The 25618-nt window shown below is 45.8% G+C and overlaps 1 long non-coding RNA gene across 1 annotated transcript; it reads right to left on the bottom strand.

Moving 5' to 3' along the window:
• Nucleotides 1-19863: 19863 nt before the first annotated feature.
• LOC144147165 (uncharacterized) lies at nt 19864-21066 on the bottom strand. Its single transcript, XR_013317841.1, has 3 exons — nt 20939-21066; nt 20670-20705; nt 19864-20350 (listed from the first exon to the last, which is right to left on the bottom strand). It is a non-coding gene; the product is annotated as an uncharacterized LOC144147165 (long non-coding RNA).
• Between the last annotated feature and the right edge of the window lie 4552 nt (nt 21067-25618).

Genomic DNA, 25618 nt, shown 5'->3' with positions numbered 1-25618 from the left:
GACATCAAAAACACTAGACCATTCAGCAGATGAATAAAAGTGATAGAGCCCAACATAATCTCCACGCTTGAAAGCATATCGCGGGACTGCACAATCGTCAACACCACCATAGCAATGCTGGGCAGCGACAGAGATAGAGACAATAAGAGGGGGGTGAAACTTGTCGGGGCGTACAAGAGATATTTCGGAGGCACACACTTGTACGTTTTTCAAGTTCGAGAAGCACACATCTAGGACATTACCACAGAAGTTTTCTATGTGGCAGAACTGCTGCAAGGAGGTGAATGATTGAAAATCTAATAACATGGTGCATTTCTGCGCTGCGTAATGGTTTTTATGCTGAAATGAAAGACTGTTCCAGTGAATACCTGGGGTGTTGAAGTCCCCAAGTATAATTAGCTTATGGTTGGAGTGTGAATTGGAAACATTTTCAATAGATGTGAGCTTGAGATTATATTCAGCAGGTAAGATATCCGGGGTTATATAGAATGCACCGATGAGCAGCTTCTCGCCCCTCTTGAGGCCTACCTCAAGCCAGACTGATTCCTCAGTCTCGAGGTCTGCACGCCGCACGCATTGCACTGAGCGATCGATGGCAATGAGAACACCGCCACCCTTTTGCTTAGGCCCTGTTAACTTTCTGTCACTTCTAAAAATTTCATAGGTCGGAGGAAAATAGTCGGAAGATGAGATATCATCGCAAAGCCAAGTTTCAGTAATAACAATAGCAGAAAATTTGGAGCACACAACATTTCTAAGAAATTCGGAGGACTTAGTACGTAGACCCCGAGCATTTTGATAATAGATGTCGAGAGTGTCGTTCTTACTGGTCATTCTCAGAAGTTTCACAGCTGTGCACCATGCCAGGGTGGAGCTTGCCTTGGAACGGCTTAAAGAGGCAGCCCTTTGGCCACATAGACGGGTCGCACAGGCGCCTGAAACACTCTGCGTCAACAGTTACACAAAAAGAAGAATAGGAGTCATGCTTGGTTTTAAGGCGTTTGCACGACAATGGCTTGACTTGCACATTCGACAAGTGGGCCAACAGTTGCCCAGATGTCGTGTTAGCCGACAACTTCGAGACAAAGATGGCCCTGGAGCTCGGCGGTCGGCGCACCACAACCAACTCAGAAGTTTCCGATGCACCAACGCGAGGAGGGCTTCTTTTCTTCACTAAGTTCACCGGCGGGTCATTACTCGCAGTGTCGGACTGTAGAGGCGGAGGCAAGGGGCAGTCCGATGGGGAACTCAAATCACTCAACACCGCACCTGGTTGACCGCTGGAGCGTTCTAAGAATGCCGAAGCTTTCGTCGAGGACAGGAGAGGGCCGCCTTCGCCCGCTGCACCGGCGGCAGCTGCGGCGAACGACGACCTCATGGGGAGACCGGAGTGGGGTGACGTCACCGGTAGCGTGGAACGGCTAGCAGGCTTCGGGGAAGGCGGCGGACGGGCGAGCTCCCCTCGCAGGCAGCGAACCTCCTCACGCAGGGACGCGACGATTGCAGCCTGATGGGCAAGCCCAGCCACATTATCCCGCCGCAGAAGCCGGTTCTCCTCCCGCAGCTCGGTGACAACATCCCCAAGAAAAGAGAGGCTGTCGCAGGCTTCGGACAGGAGATTCTTCAAAGCAGCTACCTCTGCGCGTAGGTCCGCCGAAGGGTTGAAGCATGCTCCGACAGGGGACGCCACTCGTTTGGCCGGGATGTTCGCTGGCTCACCGTCTTCGCTGGTTTGGTCACCGGGGTCGCTAGGCCTAGCGGGTGACGCCGCGGCCACACACAGATTACAGACGAACGGCTGCTCACCGGAGGTCAAACGCTGCAGTTCCTCGTCCGGAAGAACAATGCACTTTCCGTGCGCACGGCGTTTACACGCAGAACATCGAAAAAACTCCTGCCTGCCGAAGAAAGCGAGGCAGCAGAGGAGGCACTTGTCCTTACTGGGCGCCATCACGCGGCCAATCCGTTTATTAGCCAATCCGATTATTATTATAATAATAATAATAATCAATCAATCAATCAATCAATCAATCAATCTCTTTATTATAGTGCCCAGGTACAGCCGTAGCCTTTGTGCTGGCGCACTTAAGAAAAAGACAGACGACGACACAAATACATCCACGCGTGAGAAGAACAACAAAATACAAGCGAAGAAAAAAACTATAATGAAGAATAAAGGTCATTTAACAAAATCAATGATTTCGGCACACTAAAGTTTGAACAATCGCGAAACGATAAAACACAGTGTCATAAAAATTTGACAATACAGACGGGCAGATATAGATATATATGAGTAGGAACAGTAACAAAGGCGAGCAACATAAACGAAAATAGGGCAATGAAAATAGAATTAAAACTGGTCGGAACCAAGTCGGGGAGAGACAGAAGTCAGAAGGTCGCACATGTAAGACCGAAGGGGTGTATGAAACAGGTCAATATTATGGGAGTAGAGATTGTATGTTTCTTGAAGGCGGTACAATGGGCAGTGTCTATTGCATGTCTTACGGGTACGAAGTATAGGAGACTTACGGGTAAGTTTCGACGGTACTCTAAGATTTACATTTGCAAGCAACTCCGAACAAGAAATAATCCCGTGTACAAGTTTAAATAAAAAAATTAGGTCAGCATTGGTTCGTCTGGACTTCAAACTTGGGAGAGGATTAGAAGTAAAAAAGTCTGAACCATTGCCTCTGTGGCGGGAGAAACGATGTTTGTGGATAGATATGAACTTATTTTGCACTTTGTCAAGTATATTACTGTTCGACTGGCACGTGCCGTTCCAAACAACAGAGGCATATTCTAAAATAGGGCGGACAACAGACAAATAAAGCTTTAGTAGTGAGACAGGGTTGCTGAATTCTCTTGATATTCGACAGACAAACCCCAAGCGGCGAAGGGCGCGCTTAGAAATAGAATCCACATGAGCAGAAAAGTTTAGCGCACTGTCAAATACCACTCCAAGGTCAGATATTTTACACACACGCGGTAGTGGCACACTTTTCACAACGTACGGATAAAGTATGGGGTTTGTTTTACGAGTGTAGGACATAACCTTCGTTTTAGTGCCACTAAGAGCAAGTTTGTTCGCGGAGCACCAGTTGCTAAAAGCATCCACATCAGATTGAAGAGCTATGCAATCTTCAGCGCTAGTAACTTCTTTAAATATTTTGATGTCATCAGCATATAACAGAAAACAAGAGTGATTTTAGAGGCTGAGACGTCATTAACAAACAAAGAAAACAAAAGGGGCCCCAGAACAGATCCCTGAGGCACACCACTGGAAGCATAGTAGGCAGCAGATTCTTTATCATTAACAGAGACAAAACATGACCTATTATTAAGATAGCTGCTGAGTAACTCCACGAAGCAAACAGGAATGTTATAAGTAGACATTTTATGCAGAAGCAAGGAATGGTCAACTACGTCAAACGCTTTGCTGAGGTCACAGTACACGGTATCGAGCTGACCCCGCCCATGCACAGCTTCCGAGGCAAAGGACATAAAAGACACAAGATTTGTAGTAGTTGAACGGCCAGATAAAAAACCGTGTTGTTCTGGAAGAAGGATGTTTTTGACTGCAATAATAATAATAATAATAATCAATCAATCAATCAATCAACCTTTATTATAGTGCCCAGGAACAGCCGAAGCCTTGGTGCTGGCGCACTGAGAAAAAAAAAAAGAAAAAATGCCGCATTGAAATACATCAGCGGCTGACACATATAAAACCAGGAAAAAATGTGGGTGAATGAAATACCACAGAGAAAAAATTAAAAGTGGCATCCAAACTACATTATACGAAGTTATTGTACATTGCACAAACACAGCGTACAATGACCATAGCAATCGGCTGAAGCATCAATTACACAAAAACGTATGAAACAAAGTACAGGAAATGTTTGTAACTATTCACATAAACTGATAAGTTATAGAAACATATTTGTTTCTATAACATTTGGTTCGCCCGGGCCACTTAAACAGATGTATGAAGAGTTGACTACACAGGTATAGCATAGTACATACAACGATTACGCCCGCAGCACTAACATATATGAACATATGAACAACATATGAACAACATATGAACACTAACATATATGAACATATATGAACAACATAAATGAACAAATGAGAACAGACTCTGTGAAAACAACATACACATGCGGAAAATAACGGAAGAACACGAGAACTGTCGAAATGAAGTTAGTGCGCCACGGCTAACAGCCCGGACAAAAACCCCCCAAGGGGACGGCAAAAAATATCAAGTTCCCCTGAGTGAAGGTTATATAGGCGTTGCAGTCTATCAAGAGGAGAACATCTGCTAAGTTGAGCAGCTGTGTGGAAAGCGTGGTTAAGCCTTGTTGCTTTTTTCGGAACACGAAACCCGATTGCTGCAAGCAGTTCCGGGCATGAAATTGTACCATGAAGCAGTTTATATAAGAAAACAAGATCTGAACGGGTTCGCCGGTAACTTAAAGAGACAGTTATCGGGAGAGGCTCAGAGGGAAAACGATGCATAAATATGGATAAAAATTTGGTTTGTACACGCTCTACACGTTGACAATTAGATGTGCAGGTTCCATTCCAAATGACAGAGGCATATTCAAGTTGAGGAATACAAAGTGCCATAAAAAGTTTTAGGAACGAATGAGGAGACTGGAAGTCTCTTGAAAACCTACACACAGCACCAAGCGAGCGGAGCGCCCGCCGAGTCAGTTGAGTGACATGAGGCGAGAAAGTTAAGGCGCTGTCGAAGAGCAGTCCGAGGTCTTTGATCTCGTCGACTCTAGATCAAAGACCTCGGACTGCTCTTCGATAATAATAATAATAATAATCAATCAATCAATCAATCAATCAACCTTTATTTTCGGTGCCCAGGAACAACCCTAGGGTCTTGGTACTGGTACACCATATACAAATCGTACATAAAAACAAACTAAAATCAAGACAACACAACACACAAAACTGTATGCATGAAAGAAACAACAAAGTAAAGATAGTTACAGTAATCTCAGAAAGCAAAACAGCAAAAAAAAAAAAAAGAAAAGAAAAGAAAAGAAAAGAAACAGGAGACCTAGCGTTGCAAGCCATGACACTCGGACAGCGAAATGTTCAAGGCACGTGAAAAACAGGAAATACTCACTGAACATGACAGCGATAAGTTATACGCATAACACGAAGGTTTTATAACATAATGTTCGGAAGTTTCAACTTTGAAAGAAGTTCAGCATTACAAGCACTGGCACTCAAACCTACAGAAATTCAAGCAACGCAAAACCAGGAAATGTGAAAAACAAACAAAGAAGAACATGATTTGCCTAAAATAAATACAGCACATAAATTTGCAATGACTAAAGGCACTTAAGCTACAACAGTTTTCAAGTCGTTTGAGAACAAAGAAAAAGAGCTCTGAAATATATCAAGACGATCAGAATATTCATTATATGCACATTGTATTCTGCAGATGGACGAGCGTCTTCTACTTAAAGCATCTGTTCTAAAAGTTCGAAATGTTCGGAAAAGTTTGTTCGGTAAGTTGACATTGATAAGTGTAACCAAGTCGTCACACAAAATATCCCCATGAAGAAGTTTATAAAGAAAGATAATATCAGCTCGCATTCGTCGACACCGAAGGGAAGGAAGACTTTTCAGAAAAGGCACACTGCCGTTAGCGTCTTCTAGCACATGACGGAAGCGGTGCTTAAAGATAAAGAGGAACTTATTTTGAACTCTTTCGATACGGTCACTATTGGACTTGCAAGTTCCATTCCAAACAACAGAGCCGTAATAATAATAATAATAATAATAATAATAATAATAATAATAATAATAATAATAATAATAATAATAATAATAATAATAATAATAATAATAATAATCAATCAATCAATCAATCAATCATGTTTATTTACGTGCCCAGGAACAGCCAGAGGCCTGAGTGCTGGCGCACGGGTAGTTACATGAAAAAAAAAATACACAAAATACAAGAAACATATAGCAAGAAACAAACAAGCGACAAGACACACACAAATTGAAGTAGTGAAAACGACAGAAATAAAGCACAGGCGGAGCCTGGGTACAGGTAAAAAATAAAAAAAGAAGAAGATGCCTATGTTGCTCTGCCCGTCGTAAAGGCCACACGACAGGCAGAGCAACAAAGTTTGACAGTAATACAACAAAAACAACGGCAAGAGTGTAGAGACAAATGAAAAAACGAACAAATGACAGTAAACAGTTTCAAAAATAGGCAAATATCAGTTGGATAGACACAACCGCAGAGAAATCAAATTCCAGAAAAAAAAGAACGACAGACATATCATAGGTGTTTAACATACTGTATTCAACAGCGTTGTACGGTAAACTGTAAAGGATTTCTGAAAGATGTCAAGGCGTTCAAAGAAGCGGTTGTAACAATTCTGTATTCTGCGCACAGGAGAATGATTGGAGTTGCGCGCAGCGGTCAAGAACGGGCGATGCGACCTGGTGGGCCTTTGCGGTACACTAAACTCTAAACAGTTAAGCAGGTCTGCGCAAGAAAGGTCACCATGAACAATTTTGTGAAGAAATGTAAGGTCTGCACGCATACGTCTGCAGTTCAAGGAAGGGATGGAAGGGACTATGGATAAGTCAGAATCAGGATGAAAACTGTGATTGTGATGACGGTGCTTAAATATGGATAAAAACTTCTTCTGCACACGTTCTATTAATTCACTACTAGATTTGGAGATGCCGTTCCAGGCAACAGAAGCATATTCTAACTGTAGTATACATATTGCATTGTATAGCAATAATAATAATAATAATAATAATAATAATAATAATCTGTTTATTATAGTGGCCAGATACAGCCGTAGCCTTTGTTCTGGCACACTTAAGAAAAAGACAGGCGACGACACACAAATACATCAACACGTGAGAAAAACAAAATACAAGCGAAGAAAAAAAAACTCAAACGAAGAAGCTGAAGGTCATCCAAAAAATCAAGGATTACCGCACACTAAAGTTGGAGCAATCACGAAACGATAAAACACAATGTCATAAAAATTGGACAATACAAACGGGCAGATATATATATGACTAGGAACACTAACATAAACGTAAGCAATAAAAACAGAAGTATGGTAATGATGATAGACTAAGAACTGGGCGGAACCAAGTCAGGGAGAGGCACAAGTCAGAAGGTCGCACGTGTAAGCCCGAAGGGGTGTACGAAACAGGTCAATATTATGGGAGTAGAGATTGTATGTTTATTGAAGGCGGTACAATGGGCAGTGTCGATTGCATGCGTTACAATAATAATAATAATAATCAATTAATCGTTTATTCGCGTTCCCAGGAACAGCCGAGGGGCCTTTGTGCTGGCGCACAGAAACAAAAACACACGAAACATGATGTTCATGTCTCGCAGCGACGAAATATGAGAGAAAAAAATCATAAACACATTTATTTTATCAAGGAACACGCTACAGGTTCGGGCCAGGCCGAGTCAAAAAAGGCTTGCGGGGCCGTGCCCAGCAGTTGGCCCCACATCGCGGACCCAGCAAAACACAAAAATGTCGTTTATAAAGAAAAGAAGAACAAATAAAGAAATTAAGAGCAATGAAATTAATATAGAAATTAGGAACAGTGCTTGCAGTAGTGGCGTCATCTTGCAATGTTCCGGCGGCAACGCTGTTGCTTTTGTAATGCCGTGGCGAAAGTGAACCGAAGGCATAATGGAAAACGATGGACTGAATGGGGGCAGCGAAGAGGGGTAGGTTTGGGGCAGGAAATTTCGTTCGTTAGTGAAAATATGTCACTCCAGTGGAATCTTACTAACAGCGCCGACCTCCTGCATCAAGCGGAATGATCGCCTGGAGCTATTTTTTTTGCTTGTGCTTTTTTTAATGGCTGGCTCATTGCCAATATCAAACCATCAACTTTCCGTGTATGAAAATATAACTGGTGGACCCTTCTCCACCTCTAACATGGCTTCGCTCGCGCATGCAGGTGAAGACCAACACAACGGGGATAATTGCATGTATCTATCATGTACCAGGGTGGGCTACGCTTCCGCTAACAAGCGTCATTTGAACTTGCGGGTGCGTCATATGCTAAAAAAAGCTTTGCTACGGCACGGTTGTCTTCCGTTTTGTCTCACTATCTTCATTCGCCTCACGTCACGCAATGACTTCCTCATATTAATGAGAAGTTGCCAAGCGGGATATAGGGAAACCTGGTCTGGAACGATTTTTTTTGTCTTAAAGCTTGAAATTATTACAGAATGCACGTTAAGAAAACTTCGAGTATACCCAACTTTATTGCTTTGTGTTGCCGCATAAAAGGAACCTTTATATGCAATTTAGCTCAGATGAGCTTAATGCAAACAAGAAAAGTTCTGGGAACCAATAATTTAGTTCATTATAAGTGACTGTGCTGAAACTATATTTCATTCTAGTGGACGGTAGCCGCAGAATTCGAGGTCCATGTTCAATCTAAATAGCTCAGAAGAAAATTGGCGCAGCTTGCACAAGTGCTGCCAGGCGGTATAAACAGCAGAGCTGTCGCCCCGTATTTCCCTTCGTCGCAGACCCGGCTGTCGCACCTCACATGGGTTTCCGAACTTGCCACTGAAAGGTCTCCAAGGCTTACAGGCCCGGATCGTTTTTTCCGCAGGCTTTCGCATCTCTCCCAAAGCGCACCGCGTTAGCACGCGCTGGAACCCGCGGCCAAGTCCAAAGTCAACGCTACTAATAACCCAAAGGCAATAATGCTGTGCGCCCGGAATGCGATAATAGCTCAATCGCATAGCCTCCGGTTTCATACCGTGAGGGACCCAGGTTTGATTCTGACCAAGGGAAGCGTTTTTTTTTTCTTTCCAATTGGAGGCTATTTGTTCGCATTGGACAACTTACGGCCGGTTTAACAGCTCCGCTGTTAAAATCGCGCAATGGACGCGTGCCTGTGGACTGCAACAGTTGTCTGGTGGTCTAAAGCGTCGCCTCTTACGTAGAACTTTTAGGCGTAAGCGTACATCCTTATTCTTGAATACTCGTGTTGCGGCGTGTAAAGCCTGGTAATCAAGCCCGTATACCAACGGAAAATGCCGCTGTTTCAAGCCTAGCCGTTACAAACCCACAAAGGAGCACATACCCGCCAAGATGTGTTGACAAACGCTTTGTAAGCCGGTTAATCAACTGAACCAGTTCGGTAAAGCAACAAGTTCAATCAATCAATCAATCAATCAATCAATCAATCAATCAATCAATCAATCAATCAATCAATCAATCAATCAATCAATCAATCAATCAATCAATCAATCAATCAATCAATCAATCAATCAATCAATCAATCAATCAATCAATCCATCAATCAATCAATCAATTTCAAGAGTGCGTGCCACCGGAAAATGAATATGCCAGTGTTTCCCCACCATCGGCCCGCGTCCACATCTCTTCAATTAAGGTCGTAAGCAAAACAATTACGGGGTATGCTTTTGATGAATTACGAAACAACGGGTTCGGGACAACACGAAGTACAGCGAGTTGGAAGTCAATAGGAGAGACCTTCATCCCGTCGTGGATTTAAATAGGCTGACGACGACGACGACGACGACGACGACGACGATGATGATGATGATGCAATGACGTGATTTAACGCTCACTCACTCACTAAACAAAGCTGTTACTTCACTTAGTTCCAACACTCACTGACTAAATAAAGAAGTGGCTTTATTAGTTCGAACAGAAGCCTGGGCATTGCTGTGGAGGCAGTATGCCCAGACTGAGAATGCGGGAGCTAACTACTGTCTGCAAGGGGGCAGCAGCGGGGGAATATAAGCTATGCTGTTGTGTTACTTCCATGACATAGACTGCTGTTCATGGTCGGGCATCCCGGAGTTCGTTATACAACGTCGATGAGTTTGCCTAAATCCATTTTTTTTTTCCTTGTGATATACGCTCCTCGATTGTTACATAACGCATCTTCCATTTTGCCGTGCGCAGCACGTAACCGGGGCGCTCCAAGTACGCCTCACCACAAGCGGCTCAAACTCCAATGGAGCTTTATAAGAGGAGATTTATAAGACGCTGATTTTCCTTTCCTCGGAGCAAGTAAACATAGTGGGGTTCACGTGGACAATTCAGCACGTGACAGCATCATAGTCGTTAATAAAAAGAAACGCTAACAAGTTGCCTGGGGTATTTTCGGTAATGCAGCTACTAAATTCATTGATTACTCCTCTCTCTGGCGTGCGGTGAGCCCGTTTCACACACAGTAAAGACGTAGAGCACTGCACGGGCCCGGGCCGGCCCGAAAGCCCGGGCCCGCGGGCCAGGTCGGGCTGCCCGAAGCAGATTATCGGCGGGCCCGGGCCGGGCTCGGGCTCGACGCCGTGGGCTCGGGCCGGGCTCGGGCTTGAATTCACAGGCCCGGCCCCTAATAGTTCCAACGCAATGTGAAAAAAAGGCATTAAAATGAATATTCTGAGTTTATTTTTGCGCGCTTCTTGATGTTAGTTGTACGAAATGTTTTAAAAACGTGTTTTGCTAGGTCTGATAGTCACTATACTGTTATTTTAATGACATTTTATGTACCGCATCACGATTTTATATTTCGGTGTATAACATACCAAAAACACGATTAGAATGAATACCCTAGCGGGGAACGAATTATTTCACACAACCTGGAGCTGTGCACCTATGTCTGTGTACATGTGTCTTTTATATGTCGCACCAATGGGAATGCGGCTGCCGTGGCCAGGAATCAAACTCACGTGCTAGAGAAACACTACCGCTTAGCAACCACTGCAGGTAGAATATTTTAACGCACGTACACATTAGAGGATTCAAATGCGGAGCCAAAAAGTTCAGCAATACCAACTTGTGGCCCAGACAACCAAGTGAAGTTGCCAAGAGTCTGGTCATCAATGTTGATGGTGTCTCTCGTTAAGAATACGAGCTATTATTACGCCGATGTGGCGTGAACTGCAGACGACGTAAGCTAAACTACGTGCACTTTTAAACCCTTATTTTTTGCGTTTCAGTTGATGACGTGCTTGTAGACTAGATGACCCGCCTAATTGCCCGCTACGAAGACATTGAAAAAATATAATAAACAAATTTTCTTCAGCGTCTAAAATTGGGCCTGGTCACACACAGGGGGGCCCTCCCTAGGTTCAAAAATAAATGACCGGGCCGGGCCGGGCCCGGGCTTGAGATGACGGGCCCGGGCCGGGTCCGGGCCAGGCTCACTTAAAAATGCCCGGGCCCGGGCTGGACCTGGCCTGGGTGTTACGGGCCCGGGTCGGGCTCGGGCTTCACAAAGCGGGCTCGGGCCGGGCTCGGGCCTTAAAATCAGGCCCGTGCAGTGCTCTAGACGCCGTGGATGCGACTGTCGCCATAACAATTAAGTACCCAAATATCAGAGTGATGAGTGCTGTCCACAATTTTGGCTCCCGAAATTACGGCATTACGGACCCCGTTCCGCTTTGAATTGTTTCCCCGAAGACCACCCTCCTCCTTCATTCATCCTATTCTCCGCAGAGGCTGCTCTCACCGTAATGCTGGGATCGTTGTTTTTACGCTAATCAAAATGGGAGAGAGAGAGAGAGAGAGAGAGAGAGAGAGAGAGAGAGAGAGAGAGAGAGAGAGAGAGAGAGAGAGAGAGAGAGAGAGAGAGAGAGAGAGAGAGAGAGAGAGAGAGAGAGAGAGAGAGAGAGAACTTTATTTGTCACCTTCGCTGAACGTAACCACCCGAGAGGTAGGTTCCGGGTGGGCGCTTCGTCAGACGACGGCCAGGAGGTCCTTGGCGGCGTCTTTCTCCCCCTGGACGACCGCAACTTGTACTTCGGGGATGCAGCTGAGCAGCGCGGCCTCCCACTGCTCCTAATTTCTGAGGTTCAATTCGGGGTTGGCGGATTCGTGCTTGATTTCGCAGAAAACTAGGTGCAGCAGCGTCACGTACATAACGCGTCAACGTGGGACCTCAAGGGTTACAGCTGTTAACCATACCGCGTCCAGCTATTGCCCCACTGCAACCATCAATACCATACAGCCACATTGCAGACGGCGATAGACATATAAGCGAAGACTAAATGTAATTGCTTGTGAGAATAACAGGTTGCACCCTCTCTCGGTGCAGTCAACAACCTTTATCTTCGCTCTCACCTGTTCACAAAAAAGGGGCTACCAGTAGTTCTGGTACAGGCATTTGAAACACGTAAAGTTCCACTTCTCTACATACCCAACGAGCTGGGTGTAATTTCCCGAGAGCGCCGCTCGCAAGCTAGCGCATGGCGTCAAGCCCGGAGTATATAGGTCCGTAAGTATATGCGTCGCAAACAAGCAGCAAGCCAGTCGATGCAAACTGCGCGTGGAGGACGACGCTCCGCACTATCGTGCCGCCATCATCGAGGAGGTCCGATTACATCACGGCGCAGCGTGCCGTCCTCGCTTCGGCACGCCACAGCAGCGGAGGTCAGCCACCACCGCCATCCACCACGACCCTGGACGCTGTCGTTGTTTAGTGCACAGCCACAAGTGCATTTATGTGTACTGCTTCAGACAAATGCCGCAAATGCATTTATGTGCACTAGTCCGGAAAATGGCCCTCATTTTATCTTCCTGCTGGTGATCGGCTCCAGAGACAAGTCGTTGGGGCAAACGACTCCTCCACGGGGCCTTCACTACCATGCGTATGGAATTATGCGGCCTTAGATGTAGCGTCTTATCCAGTGGGCACTGCATGTAATTTTTTATTGTGAAAAGAGATAAATTGGAGGGTGTACCTTGTTTGGCTAGTTTTGTTTTCCGACACTTGCAATTTCGCGTTTTACTTTGGTATGCTAGATGTTAGGGACGCATGTTTTAATTCCGCCGTTATTTTAGCAACAAAAGCGAAGAAATAGACGCAAATACAAGGTACCAGTTAAGCAGTCGTTGGCAAGTATCGCAAGGCATTCGCCTCCAAAGCGTGTTATCATACTAAAGTATCCTTAGGATTTTTTTTTTTTGAAGTGGTCATCATCGCGTTCGAAGTATCTGCCATGGCATATCAATTCGTATCGCGTACAGCGTGCACGTACGAACTCTTACGGCATGTGCTTGGGCATATGAAGCAAGGCCTGCGTGACTTCACGAAAGGTCGCGTTGTTTTTGGCCGTAAATGAATGCTGCACGGAAGTATTATCTTGAAGACAAAGCACCTATAGGACGCACGACTAGGGACGTCCGCATAATATATACGACGCGAGATAAATGCGGGTGTCACCAGCGCTTTGATCTGCGCCCCGGCACGCGAATTGACGTGAGCACCGGCAGCGTACGAACTGGATGCCGACGCTGCAGATACGTACCGGGTTGATCCATTGCGCAACGGCACGACGCTAACGTAACTCACGTGCGCACAAGACTACACGTCACACCATTACATGCAAGAGTAAAGAAAAAAACAGTTTAAAAACTGAACAAATAACAAAAAATTAGTTCCTAATGTTCCTACTTGAAAGAGATGTAGTGTCGAAATCCGATGGGGCTCTCTACCACAAGGAACTGCTCTGGGATATCTTTATTGAAGCAAGGTCGGAATATCACTGAATAGGCAGGAGTTTAATTTGTGGGGTTTTGTGAATGTGTTCTCAGAAAAACCGTTACGAGAGACTCAAATCTGAATGCCGAGCTAGGGAAGTTATAACGCCCAACTACGCGGGTTAACAACGCTATGCCCAGAGCCTATCATTCTTCTTATGTGCTGTTTGGAGAGAGAGAGATCCGATCGTACAATATATTATCGGGACTCAATACAACGCGGGTCCGAAGGTAATGTTCCTTTAAGTCATGCGGACATTGATCAGCCATCCTGTATGAACGAACTTTACGCAGCCTTGGCGAGGGCGAATTCTCGCAGCACCCCAGGCCTGGACAAGGTCACCGTCTGAGAACTTAGATAGAAACCTCCAAGAATCTTACTTATAGGCCTCCTCCTAGACGAGAGTAATGTGGTTTGGACGACCGGCATTTTTCTCAATGCCTGGGGTGACTCCCTTGTCAAACCCATTCCGGGAAAACCATCAAATGAGCTTGCCAACCTCATGCCCATATCTCTTACGAGCAACGTCTGGATACTGGTTGAACGCATGGTTCTTGAGCGACTCAATTGGCAGCTTGAGAAAAATGGTACGTTCCACTCGCAACAAACAAATCGGTTTCCGTCATGGGATCAGCACTCAGGATATTCTCGTCATAGTGCATCATCAGGCCCTGAATGCCCACTCGGCAGTGCACACACATACTGTGGTGGCGGTGGATGTTCCTAAAGCGTACGACTTCGTCCACACAGATTTGTAATAGAAAGCGCAGAAGCTGCTGGAGTAAGAGGTCACATGCTCACCTTCATTAAAGATTTCTTGTACAATTGAACTTACAGAGTAAAAAGGAAGATTACATCCGCACATCATGCCCAAACAGGACTGAAGTGCCCCAAGGCGCAGTCCTCTCGCCCACTCTCTTCAATCAAGCACTCTCTTCAATCAAGCACGCTTTCCGCTCTTGCTTGATACAATTCTGTCATCAAGTTTTGCCATCTACGGTGATGACATCACCATTTAGGATACGACTGGATAACCTGGCTAACAGGAGCACACATTACAGCTTGGCCTATGAATTTCAATAATAGTTATCTTCAGAGAATGGCAATGACTGTGTCTTCTGAAAATACTGAATTGTGTTAGTTCTCAATGACCAGTTTGTGAAGACAGAAAATTTGCAACTATTTTTCCCTCTCCATGGAAGGCCAATAGATACAGAGGAAATATTTCATCAGAGTTGTCGGGGCATATGTTGATCAAGACGGAAAATGCACGTCACAAAGAAAATTGAGCCCACCTCCCCGCGAGGGGAACCCTGTGTAGATGCGACGCATCGCGGGGTTCACTTGGTGTTTCCGTTGGATTGATTCTGAAATCGCGTGAAACGTGTCGGGAACGTGTATGATTATTATGTTTTATGATTATTATTATGTTTTATTGGCCAATTTTGGTCAATCTCTCTAAGTGGTATGCTTGGGGCTTCGCTGTCGCAACGACCTTTACTCCATCATTGTTGCTGTAAGTGGGAGTTTCTTTTCTTTTATTGCAAGTGTTAATCATGGCCCCATCATGCGTTGTATCAGTAGCTTCTGGACGTAGTTTGAATGAGTCAAGGATATAAGGCGCGTTCGTGATTCTGTCTCGGTTTTGTGGCGAAGTGCGAAGAGCACCATGTACCTCGCGTTCCGCCCACAGGGTCGTGGGATCGAAACCGGGCGGCGCTAACTATTATTTCTTTTTATAGTGTAGGGGGAGGGGTGTGGACGGACAACGCCGTATGGAGGGACAAGGCGAGTGAATGAGATGCAGTCGCATCTAAAATTACCGCGCTGTGCAAGTCCTTGCTTCATCTCATCCGTGAAGTTGCAAGTATCCACTGGGTTACGGAAGAAAAGGAGATTCCCGAATTCTGTACTTTTACAATAACCATGTTCTTCACCCGTGGGAAACAAGAGATATTCGAGAAGGTTAAGGCACATTCCCACTGGCGATGCGCCTCGTCGCGCGACGATGCGCGACGAGCGTAGGAGCGAAAGAGCAGCGCTCTCACTTGCGACGCGATCGTAGTGACCGCCCCCATCCCTTCTCGAGAGTTCTCGCCGCGGACGAGATATCCCGGAGTTGCGCGCGCTTTTTACCTCTCGGGTGCTTTCTGCTACAACGCTTCTACGTTGGTCTGCTGAGCCCTTCTTCCTGCGCCATGAATCCCGACGAGCTGAGCGAAGAGGAAGAGATCGCCACTATACTGCTCGTTTCGGCGGCGCTGTCTACAAAGGCGGCTGTTACCCTGCCGAAAAAACGGCGGTTTTGGGTGCGACCGTATTTGCGCTCCCGAGAAGCTGCCGGACACGCGAGCCGTCTCCTCCCAGAGCTTCGCGCGCACGACCTGGAGTACTTCAGAGAGTAATTTTTTTTCTTTATTTCTGCCTCTGTAATTCTTAAAACCGCTGCAATCAGGATCTTGTAGATGTTCCCCTCTCCTACAGCTTCATCAGAATGCCGCCTCAGGCTTTCGACCAGCTGCTTGGGCTGGTACGGAGCCGAATCTCAAAGCAAGATACCAACTTCAGAGACGCGATCTCCGCTCACGATCGCTTGGCCATAACGTTGAGGTGAGAAATATGCCACAGCGAATCGCGTCGATGTGTACGGCTGATCACGAAGCTGTTAATGGGACTGAGCTCTGTGTTCATTGCGCTTTCTCTCCCTCTCGTCGTCGCAGGTTTCTAGCTGCCGGCAGTACACTTCGCAGCATTTCTTTCGACTTCCGGGTGGGCCGCTCAACCGCGTGCGATGTAGTCGCGGACGTCTGCGCGGCCCTCTGGGATATCCTCAAGCCTCTGTACCTCGTCTCACCACAAACAGCTGACGAGTGGATCAAGGCAAGAAATTGGTTCAACAGCCTATGCTTCCGTGTTCATACATTTTTTTGAACAGCTTTTGTGTTCATACGAGTAGACTTCAGTTGATGTTGGTATTATTAGCAGCTAATTCCATTTTGTGCTCATACGATTAGCCTTCAGTTGATGTTGGTCACAACTAGTCATGCACTGCCAGTTTGATAAGTTGCTGTTCTTTTATTTTCACGTTCAGATTGCAGCTGATTTCGAGCAGCGCTGGAATTTTCCCCACTGCATGGGTGCTATCGATGGGAAGCACGTGAACGTGGAATGTCCTCCAAATTCCGGGAGCTTGGACCGCAACTACAAAGGTGCCTTCAGCAAGTCTCTGCTTGCTATCAGTGACGCGCAGTACAGGTAAGGTGTGCTGCTACTAATGAGTAAATGGCATTATGCGGTTGCTTGCACTATTGGAGAGCTGTTGGAGTTGGAACTGAAGGTACCGCTGTTTTTTGTGTGCAGGTTTCTGTACGTTGAATTCGGCCACCATGGCAGTGACTGCGATGGAGGAATCTTTCAGCGGTCTCGGCTCCTGGAGCAACTGGAAGACGGAACGTTCCCCATGCCATGCCCCAGCAACGTGGGGGACGAGGGGCAGCTTCCCTACTTTTTTGTGGGGGATGAGGCGTTCCCTCTGAAGGGATTTATGATGAGGCCGTATCCGAGGAGAGGTAATATTCCAAAAAAAAATGCCATACTGAAAGTGTACACACCTTCCTCATTTTATTTCTCGTAGTCTTGCACCAAGGCACCAGCCAGGAGTACACTGAGCGCCGCCTGTTTAACTAAAGGTTGAGCAGGGCAAGGCGGGTAGTCGAAAATGCGTTCGGAATCCTTGCCCAAAGGTGGAGGATTTTGCGGAGGCCTTTTAAGGCCAAGGACGAAAACAGTTGTCGCGTCATCGGCGCCTGCCTTGTCCTGCACAACTTCATGATGAAGACGAGTGAAGTGGCGTCACGCTCGTATTGTTCAGCTGGCATGGTCGACAGCGAGGACTGGGAAGGACGGGTGACCCCGGGTCACTGGAGAGCTGACCCTCGCACAAGTGCTGTGCTTGTTGCACCACCAATGACTGGCTGCAACTCTACACGGTAAGTACATCTCTGTAGCTCCAGCACTGCTTTCAACACAGGTTGCTTATGAAAACTAGTGTTGATATGACAGTGAACTTGTACCACAAATGCTGGTGCTGAGCGTTTTTTTCTTTTGCTGATCATTGGCCTAGCCACATTTCAGAAGAGCCGTAGTTGCATTTTGTTTTAAAACAGGTATAATTGACAAAAGGCCTCGTCGTGTTCTTATACACACTGCAACCTTAAAAAAACATTTCATCTAAATTTGTGATGCTAAAGGCACTAATCTCACAGAATGCTTTCACCTAGGTATTCTCAAGCCGTACGGAGCAAGCTGGCACATCACTTTGTATCAGCTGGGCAACTCCCTTGGCAAGATCGCATGATCGCATGCACCCAAGAATGAGACAAGGTAATTTTTTTTGTAATAATTCTTTGTTTCGCTGGAGTGACAAAAGACTACTATAGTTGCATTTGTGTAAACAATGCAGCAATTCATGTGGGTTGGGCATGCATACTTATTATTCTTTATTATTGCACACAGTCATGGCATGTAACAAAAAGGTTAGTGGCAGCAAAGTCGCCACAAATCTGTATCGAAGGTTAATAATACAGACATACAATCGTTGGAAAAGGGAGAAAATACAGTCACTGTCCTGCTATATATGAAAACATGTCGAAGTCCAATGTATGACATGAAAAAGACTGCTGAATAACACATCAAGAGAATATGTGGAGAATTCAACAAAAATATCACAGGAAGTATTGTTCGGTCTTAATCACAAATTTATCGCAAAACACTATGAACCCGTGTGGCAGAGTGGAGTATTGAAAAGGGGACCGATATGAGACACTGATATGGGAAAGCTTACATAAATGCATTGCTTGTGTATGGTGGACTGAGATCAATAGAGCAAGTTCATGTTTAGTTATTGCATTCAAGCATTGCACGAATAGCTAGGTGACTAGCGAAGTGAAACGAGATCTTTGCAAAAAAGAAGTGTCTTGCTGTGTATGCACAACCTTGAAAACATGCCTAGGACACAGCATGAAATAAATTGTAGTACATAACACAGCAACAGCATATGTAAACATTCTTACAAAAACTGCTACTCACTGATTATTCCACAAAAAAAAAGAAAACAAAACATTCTTACAAAAATCCTCTTTGGTCAGTCACAACCACAAAAAATGTTTGGAACTTATGAGCAAATGACTGCTACTCACTGATTATTGCACAAAAAAAAAAGAAAAGAAAACATTCTTACAAAAATCCTCTTTGGTCAGTCACAACCACAAAAAAATGTTTGGAACTTATGAGAAAATAACTGCTACTCACTGATTATTGAAAAAGAAAAAAAACACAGTGAGGAGACGGCAAGGAGGAGGGATGACGGCACAGTGCTATAACCTGTACCATCACCCCTCCTTTTTGCTCCTGTCTCAACTTGCCATCCTTCTACTGGTCACTGTCACGCATGGCTTCCCTGTACTGCTTTGAAGTATCGTGTACTGCGTTTTCGATACTGTTGATGAGGTCTTCGGCCACATCTCGGGGCAGGGTTCGCAGCCGTGCGTCGAGGCGCATGCAAAAGTAATAAATCTCATCTTTGTTTTGCGCTGCCCTGAGAGACCTCAGAGCACCAAGGTGCTCCACGGCAGCTTGAGCAAGGCTTTCTTGCTCGTCTCCATTGCTGCAAAAGTAATTTGCCAAGAAACACTCATTATTTACAGAGAAAAATGACCGTAATCTGTGCTTACTCCAGCAGTGTTTCATACGGGTAAAAAAAGCAATACTGTTAGGATATCAGAATAAGTCAATGCAAAAAAAAAAAGCCAAGGCATAGGTTCAACTGAAATGCACCAGTTGTCAATGATTGAAAATTTTAAAATGGCGGCCGTCACATTGCTCAAAGCAGGGGGATCGCTACTGAAGGTTTATTTATTAGAAAGACGTGTCGGCTTCCATCAGCCACGCGCTTTCTCGTTTCCTTGTCGGCAGCGAGAATGTTTGCCAATATGCCCCATCCACAGCTCACGTAAAAGTAAGGTACAGGAAAAGCTATGAAAGGACATGCTTCTAGTTCCGTACTTCTTTCAGTTGTAATATGTGGAAGAAAAACTGTCAATTAACCTTTGGTCGTCAAGACCCCCTTCCCCCTACCCCCGTTTTAAGTACAAATATTGTGACCGACCCCAGACAAGGTTTCGTCAAACCGTAAGCTTATCAATGTTACTTAGTATCAAGTAAAATGTTTGATGCTTGTGTGAAACTGTTTAATTCTACGTTAATGAACACGTGCATACCTTGCAGCTGACCTGCGCCGCTTCTGTGGTCGTCTGTAAATGAAATGAGAGACGAGTGTGCAGGGAATTTCTTTCTTTAGAAAACACAGTAATTCGTATGTGAAAATGAACAACAATGTAGTGAAAAGTGAGCTTACTGTTTAGCTGGCTCTGGTGGAGACGGACCTGCATCCATGAAGAACCTGCACATGTGAAATAGACGTGTGATATGCGTATAATTGTTAGCCTTGAACCTTCCTTTGCATAACAGTGATGAAGCCAACCTTGCATGTCTGAAGAACGTTTCCTTAGCTCTATCGTTGTAGGTATGAAATATTTCTCTAGGCTTATAGGAATTGGGGTGTGTCACTTACTCTAGGACTTGTGGCTCATCCCATGGCATGGATGAAGCAGACGTTGAAGCCACTGCGTCCAAGTTATCTGGGGTTGGTGGTGACGACGACGGCGACGGCGACACCGGCAGTAGTGGCGGCGACGGGTCCAGTACTGCAGCACTTTCTGAAGGGCTGCAATGGAAGTTTTGAATGCCAGGATTATTCCTGGATCAGTCCTTTCCTTGATTTTTGCATTTGTTTTTCTTCCAGCCTTATGCTTTGTTTTTTTTTCCACTGGCTGTCTTAAAATTTTGCAGGTTTAACAAGCTGAAGCTACACCTGCAAGCATGACATAAGCTGAACACTTGGAGAATTAAACTAAGTGTGCTCATACATGTTTGTTGGCATGACCATATGGTCTTAACAGTTTGTGTTACATGTAAGTGTTGTCCTAGAATTATATAAAAAACATGCATCTGTATCCCCACTGTTGTATAGACATGTAGCTTACCCAGAGCTTGCTGCTGCTGGAAGGTTGCAGTACACTCTGAAAAAGGAAGAACAGAAGCAATAATTACTGCTTACAAGGCAGAATTGCGTATTCTAGAAGTAAATGGTTTAGTGGGCTTCAGCATTCTTTCATACGTTGCTATTCAATGTTTAAGCGCTGATGTGTGTGTGTGTGTGTTTTTTGAGTTGGCACTGTGTTTTGGGAAAATATATGCCCCCCAAATGTTTCAATAAGTGTCCTTCTGAAGTATAGGCAACTGAAGAGCTCACACTTTAGGTTGGGGATTTTTTTCCATTATGGCAGCCATTGAAGTGAAGTGCGTCCACTGCCTTGTTGGAACATCCTTGGCGGCCGCTCCACTTTTCATTTTTCCTTTTGTTGCTGTCTTGGTTCTGTTATATGTGTCCTTGAGGTTTTTTAGTTTTTTTTCCAACAAGGACCCTGCAAAATAAAACAAGGTGTCATTCAGGATCTCGAGTTTTTATTGTAATATCAACACTGCAAAGTAAAACAAAGTCCTTACGCCTCAAAATGACCCTGTATCCATCTTGTATGTTACAGAAGCTTTTTGAAGCTATCGTAAGTGTTTCTACCTGGTGCAGAATGTGTCAACCTTATACACTTTTTTTTTTCTTATCGGGACCGAGGGAAGTAGTATTCACGTTTGCAGGTACCAGGCGTGCTCACTTGAGGTCTTCATGAGTTGCAGCTCAATACTAATGCAGTAATTTGACTAGAGACAGCTGTGCAGGCTGCGTGCAAAATCTAAATTTTTTTATTACTGATTCCAAGCTCTAGTAAAGTTTCATTGCGTTTGCGAACATGCATAAAAGCAATGTAAAAAAATGTTTGCAGAATATATTAGCTTAACTGGTTTTACCACGCTTGGAACACAATTAAACTGCACCCATAACTCCAGTCCTCAAACCTGCAGGCAATAGTACGTAAGTAACTGCTCTCTCTTCGCGTGAGCTGCTTCGCGTGCGCACTGTGAAGGCAAGGTCCTCGGAGGCGTCGCCAAATCACCCCCCTACCCGGCTGGGTAAAATCAAGGCAGACTGATCAGTTGCAGTTGCGAAACGACACCAGCGAGGATTGCTGTACTGGATGGGAGCAGTCTGTCTTGATTTTTACGCAACCGACCAAACCGCTTCCGCTCACTATTGATAGTGACGCTGCAGCGTCACTATCAATAATTAACAGTGGCGCTGGCCAGTCAGTGAGCGGAAGCGGTTTGGCCGGTTGGGTAAAAATCAAGACAGACTGCTCCCATCCAGTACAGCAATCCTCGCTGGTGTCGTTTCGCAACTGCAACTGATCAGTCTGCCTTGATTTTACCTAACCGGACGAACCGCTTCCGCTCACTGACTAGCCAGCGTCGGACATGGGTCGCCGGGTAGGGGGGGGGGGTGATTTGGCAACGCCTCCGAGGACCTTTGCCGATGTGAGCAACTTCAATTTTTGCACCTCAGCTGAACCTTTCTTCTTTTTTTGGAAAAGCTGTGCTGACAGCGACAGAGCGAAAGCGCCGAACATGCATGAGTGGAATGTTGCACGTACCTGGCACGCCGAACAAAACACCGATTTGGTGCCATGCCGCATCCTTCTTTTGGCGGTTCTTGAATTCAGGGTGTTTTTTATCCGTTAAAAAGGGGTACCCCTTGACCACCTCGATCAGCGCTTCCGTCGAAAAACTCATGGTAGTTTCGGTAGCCATGCTGATCGAGACGAGGCCGTCGGATTTCCCGCCAGCAAACAAACCTAATGTAAACAATCCCGCAGAACTTCCTGGACGTCACGTTGAAGCCGGCTCCGATTGGCTGCAACGGCCGTCGCGCGACGAGGAAATCGGGCAGAGAGCGATCGAACCCGCCGTCGCAAAACTCCGAAAAGCGACGGCCGGCTCGTCGCTTTGCGACGTCGCTTTTCGTCGCGCGACGAGGCGAATCGCCAGTGGGAATGTGCCTTTAACCATGAGGCCGTACGGTTTGTTACCGGGTTGCCAGGATACTAAGTGAGCTTTGTGTGCACGGTGATATGAATTTGCTGTCAGAATTAGCCGAGCATGTTCTCTCAGCCCAGAAGAACCGCCTTAGCAGTACAAGATCTGGAATTATATCTTAGATTAGCTTGGGTTATTACCCAATATGGTTGTTGGCTTACCTCTTCACCCCTTTGATTGGCAGTGAGTGTTGCACTGACGGACGGCGAGCCGATCTCCCGCAACATGGGAGAGCAGCCTCGAAATCCAGAAATACGGTGACGCTTTTCCAAGGTGCACAATTGTAGCGTCATGAACAAGTCGTCAACCACTCACACCATTGTTTACACCGACATGTCGGAGGCTCTAATGCCGCCAAGCCGGTGAAGGGGAGGAAAGTGTCCCAGTGAACGCTTGTGTGGTGGCCTGGGTTGAAACAACTTACTGCATCTCTAATGCGGCTCTCCTTCCCAGTACCACAGGCGTCGACACAACGCACCTTGAACAGATTGCCGTCCTACACAACGCACAGTGGGTGAGAAGGACTTTCCTACATAGGGACGTACCACACAAGCGTTTGTTCTTCACCGACCCGGCTCGCGCATACAACATCTGCAGGTGACTGGGCAGAGTCACGTCCTCATATCTTAATTCTTAAGTTAACAGAAACGCGACAATTTCTTGGGTACCCGCACACGCGGGCATTGAGGGCAATGAGTGGGCTAACAGCGAATCGCGAGCTGTAGCTAGACAACCAACCGCGATGAACGCATTGAGTGCATTGAATGGTAGTAATGCCAGCTCGCCCGACGTCAGGAAATCACACAACGGAGAAGGCGGCAGATACTCCGGTGCCCTCGTGAGGAAAGTGAAGACTGCACAGAACATCATCGGCGCCCTGTTCTTCCCATGCCGGATGGTTTACCGCGTGGCACACGGGTTCACCTCCTTGCAACCACCAGCACGGCCTTCTGCCCCGCGCTCCGCCACAAATTCTACAGCGATGACCCGGCTGAAGGATTCTGTCAGCGGTGCCGTGTGCCTGAAACTGCGTCACATTTGGTTTGAAAGTGTGTTTGTTACGCCGTCTTCCGCGATCGCACTCTTCATAAGCTCCCAGAACGCATCCGCCCGACGACGTACTTCGACAGGGTACTGCCTCTCACAAGCGACATAACCATGCTCTTGCTGTTTGGAAACCGACAACGCGATCACTTTCCAAGCGAGTGGTGAGGTGGGCGGGAGGTGCAGCATCCCGACGCCTGGGCGTTGCTGGTTCCTCGTGACGTCGTAGGCGCGCTGGTGCCGTGGCAGACATTTTATCGTACGCGTTCCACGGTCCAGGCACCCTGCATTTTGTTACACGTATCTTGCCCGTCGCAACCACTAGGCACTTGCAAAATCTAGAAACGCCTCTTCGACGGCCTCAGAATATATACTGACAGAGGAGAGAGAGAGAGAGAGAGAGTGCGTTGTGTGACTTCTTTTCCTCGGTCCTGTTTCAAAAGCACTGCGCCTCAAGAACCGCCAGCTCCTGCGGCCACGAATTATCACTTCTTAGTGATAATTCGGTTGACCCTTACATTAACGACCCTCACATTATAAAGCAATACTTACCCTTACAACAGTGAAAGTGGTAAGAAGGGTGGGACCATGATCTCGCTCTTCAGGCGAGACAGAGAACAGACGGAAACAAAAACGACGAGTGCTCGATCTGTGCAGCCAAGTAATGCGTCCAGCAATTGAAAGACAGGATACACTTCTTGTAAATTTCAAAGTGGTTTTAGCCTAAATAGCTAGGGTCCACTTGCACTGCGGTGTGCTCGCAGCGGCGGGGGACAAGAGGGATGGGAAGCAAAAGAGAGGTCAGGACACTCCCAGTTCTCTTTCCGGGTCTCTATTTTTTTTTTTTGACCTCACATTTAATGCAGTCGAGCTGCTTCCGGCAGCTTGAAAACAGATCCAGAAGGTATAAATACAAGAAAACAGTACACTGTAGCTGCTTTTAATCCCCGTTCTCTTTCTAAACGCGCGTTTCTCAACACAGCTCAGTGGAGAAGTAAAAACAAAAATTGGAAACAGTTTGCAGCTGATGCCGGCTCTGCTCTTGCGTAGGAGACTGGGTGCTGCCAAAACTTTTGTAAAATCAAAAATTTCGTGAAATCTGAATCCGAGGGCTGTAAATTTTTTACCAACCTAAATTTGTACTAAATTTCATGCGATCGCATATTACAGAATCGAATCAACCAATGCATTACCGTATTTTGTAGTTCCCAGGTATCTCTTCTTGCATTAATATCATCGGCGTCGCTATCCCGTCGAAGATTTCACTTCACGGTGACAACTGCGTATTTTGGAGATAAATTAAAATTAATTCCTGTTCGTTTGTATTATAAGGCGATCATGATGACGGTCACGTCTGGTTACACGTGGCTCACATACATCTGAATATACTGAAGTTTAAATAAATCCTTTATTCTCGGAAGGGGAATACCAGCAATTTTCCACGCAATACCACTTCAATGATGAGCTCATTCTCCAAGTAAATGCAGCTGAGTGCTCACGACTGATGTTTTCGTTTGATTTTACATGGAATCTGCACATCCCACAGAAAGAAAACGTTCAAAGCTAGTTGAATACCCTCAACTGTACCCCCAGATATTTTAAACGCAACTGTGCCTGTTCAAGTGCTTCTTCAGTTCATGCATACCAGAAAAAAATACTTGAATAAACATCTATTGTGTAGAAACCACATGTACTCAAAATTTCGTGTATAGTCCGGGAGCAGTTAAAAGTCGCGCTGTTCGTTCAATGCCTCAAGATGATAGATTTACAAGTTGCATATTGAAAATAAAACATCCACGTGGCTGACATTGGCCACCATCCCTTTGTACGCTAGTTTCCCTTTGTCAGCTTCTGGTCAACACGAGGTTTAATCTTACTTTATTGTATAACGATACCTGGAAGC

Source organism: Haemaphysalis longicornis, unplaced genomic scaffold (assembly GCF_048455015.1).
Source record: "Haemaphysalis longicornis isolate Haplotype H1 unplaced genomic scaffold, Haemaphysalis longicornis Haplotype H1 scaffold_7, whole genome shotgun sequence".
In the NCBI taxonomy this organism is placed as follows: Eukaryota; Metazoa; Arthropoda; class Arachnida; order Ixodida; family Ixodidae; genus Haemaphysalis; species Haemaphysalis longicornis.
This window is presented reverse-complemented; position numbering and strand designations above follow the sequence as displayed.